Genomic DNA, 3,101 nt, shown 5'->3' with positions numbered 1-3,101 from the left:
TCTCATCTGTAAAAGAGAAAGGACAATTAGTGGGTCCAGCAGGATGTTCTAATTACAGTTATCATGCCATTAGTAAACTGTTAGTATTCTAGTGTCTTCATTGGCCATTGGTAATGACTGGAGTAATTAGAGAGGATGCTGGGAGATCAGCGTGTGGGGAGTGGGCGTTCTTGTGTTTAGGCTTGTGAAGAACATTGTCCTAAGAGGGAAAGGGAGATCATGGAAATCTTTCAAATGAGGATATTTGCATGTTCCCCGCTTTTAAAATCTTCACACATGAAGAAAACCAGTGTCGCGTCTGTGCGTGAGTTTGTGTAGAAGCCAGCTCTTCTGAGGCTTCAGTAGTCCCTCCGAGGGGTACACAACGAGGCCACAGGTTGTTTTCCTTTTTCTCTCCTCCGTCACACTGAATCACCTTGTTGTTTTCTACTTTTCATGGCACTTCAGTGCTTCTTTAATAGCGCGCTCTGTCTCTTTCTCCACACTCCCTCTGTCAGTGTTTTCCCTCACCCCGATTAAGAAACCTCTCTCACCTTCTTTTCGCCCCACTTCGCCACGGTGGAAAATCTCTTTACTGGTTCAACCAGTCATTGTTTTTCCACTTTCTGCCTATTCTCCCTAACTCTGTCAATCTGTGTTTTCTCATACTTTGGAAATCCCTTTACTCGACTCACTAGAGGAACTCATTCATACACTTCTTAAAATGGTTCCCTTTTCAATGACTTGAAGGCATGCATCACATTTATGGCTGACTGATCAACAAAAATCCCTTACACAATCAGTTCTTCAGTATATAGGATAATGATAATGCAGACGTCAGCAATTTTATTCTAATTTCAACTATAGATCAGGGCTTAGATGTAGTTAAAAGTAGGAAACATTGTTACTAGGTCTCATCACCGCTTTCATTTTTTTAAAATATCAATTTTATAGAAGAGGTTTGCTAAAAAATGCCCCCCCCCCCAAAAAAAAAAAAAATTGCACATTAAATGTGCAATAAAAATTACTGGTTTGGAAAACATTAAAATGATCAAAAATTATCAACAATTATCAGCAAACAGTTAACAGCTATGTGATGTGCATGTGCTGTATTGCAGAGATATCTACTGAAGTTAGCATGCAAACCAGCAAGCACTGTCTTGACCTTAAGATGGGATAGTCAAATCATTGTAGCTTCCAGACTTCCTTCAGTCCAGCGCACAAAAATGAAAAGCAGTGCCAGAGACTGTTTTTTCTGTCAGTAAAACAGTCAGTAAACACAACAATGGCAGGATTACTGGTACAGCAGAACCAGCCAGGGTTTATTCTTCACCTTGTACCCTTTGCTCCATGGTTGCTTCTTAGCACACCACTTAAGACATATCTCCCGCACCCATCCATCAACATCAGCTGACACTTTGGACTGGAGGACTGGTCCCAGCTGCAAACTCAGATCGTTAGCTTCTTTAGTTATGGCTGTCACAAATACAGATTGCTCCAATGTTCATTTGCTTGTAGAAATTAAGGAACCAAACCAAAGTAGCACCAATAAGAACCTGTACTTTCAAAAGCAGTTCCTTCCAGAGTATGGAATTCTACTTATTCCATCTTTAAAGGTCTAATTTTCTCATACTGTTCTGCTACTGAGAATTTTTCCAATTAGCCACTGCTACTCTGGTATTGATCTTACTCTGTGTCTTATTTTTGTCTATTGTTAGATTCTGTGTCTACTATCTAAAGCCCTGTAGATCAGGGTGTGTCTTTGCTCCCGAGTTGAGAAGCTTGATCTTACGCCAGTACCTTTTTCTCTATCACACACTCAGCTTTATTTTTATGAGTCACTTTCCCTCTTCTCTTCATTCTTCAATCACTCTCTTCTTTCTCAGATCCTTTGTAGTCTTCCATTCATCCCTCCCTCTGTTTTACACAGATATAAACACACACTCACTCTGTAGTTTTCCACTGTGTCTTAATACAGGGCACCTGGAGAAAACATCCCCACCTGTTTGTGTGGCTGTGTGAGTATGTGTGTGCGTGTAGGTTATATTTTTTTGTCCAGTGAGCTTTTTCTGAGCTGCTGACTTTCTCCTTTCAGCTGGAGAGACAGATGTTCTTGCATTACTCTCCCTTTCTTACTTTCATCTGGCTCTGCCTTTTTGTCTTTTGCTTCCCCTCTTCTCTCTTTTTCTCTGTCCATTCTTGAGGTTTCCCAGATTTCAGGGACTAAAAGCACCTGGGCATGATCCAAACAATACATATCAGTTTGTTTTTTCAGTGTCTATCATATTCCCAGAGTCACACAAAAGGTTTTTAAACATGTCTATAATTCTGCTGTTTAAGGCAACAATGCCTGAAGCCTTTGTGAGTGTTTCACAATGCTAAATAGTGAAAGAAATGCATTGAAATCAATGGGGAAATTAGGATTTCCCCTCAGGCTTTGATGCAGATGGCCAGAATATATTGATAAATTTAGAGACCCGTTTCTTCCAAGGTCAAAATAATAAGAATGCAAGTCTCACATTGCTGTTGGTGAATAATAGGTTGATAGCTTCTTAACAAGCTTTCTGGTTAGCTGACACATTTTCTTGCTTTCATACACAAACACTTACTAAACCACTAATGCTTTAATTATGGGACTGGGCCAATGCAAATAAATGCGGACTCTGAAAGATTGGCAAAGTTCTCGTAGACAAGTAAATCGATTGCTGCAGGCTGAAAAGTGTCTGTTTAGAGTCAAATCAGACTCCCTCAGAGGAAAAACAAATCTGTAAGAGAGCTTAGAAACAAGGTCAGAAAATTTGCATTTGGGGCCAACAAACAAGGATCTAGTTCAATTGTTCAAGGCAGCTTCATGTGGAAATGTGTGTCTACACAAGTTTGGGTCTGTGGAAACTGTCATACATTTCTGTACGGGTACATCTGTGTGTATGTGTGTGTGCTGAGGTGTGAATGTGGGGAAAAGTTGCTGAGTGTGTGCTATCAAGGATGCAATACTAAACGTGGCGGAGAACCATAAATAATGCAATGACCTGTCTTATATCCGTGCTTGACTGCTTAGCACCATTTACTGCTGCTTATTGTGTGTGTGTGTGTGTGTGTGTGTGTGTGTGTGTGTGTGTGTG

This window comes from Archocentrus centrarchus, chromosome 21 (assembly GCF_007364275.1).
Source record: "Archocentrus centrarchus isolate MPI-CPG fArcCen1 chromosome 21, fArcCen1, whole genome shotgun sequence".
NCBI lineage: Eukaryota > Metazoa > Chordata > Actinopteri > Cichliformes > Cichlidae > Archocentrus > Archocentrus centrarchus.
This window is presented reverse-complemented; position numbering follows the sequence as displayed.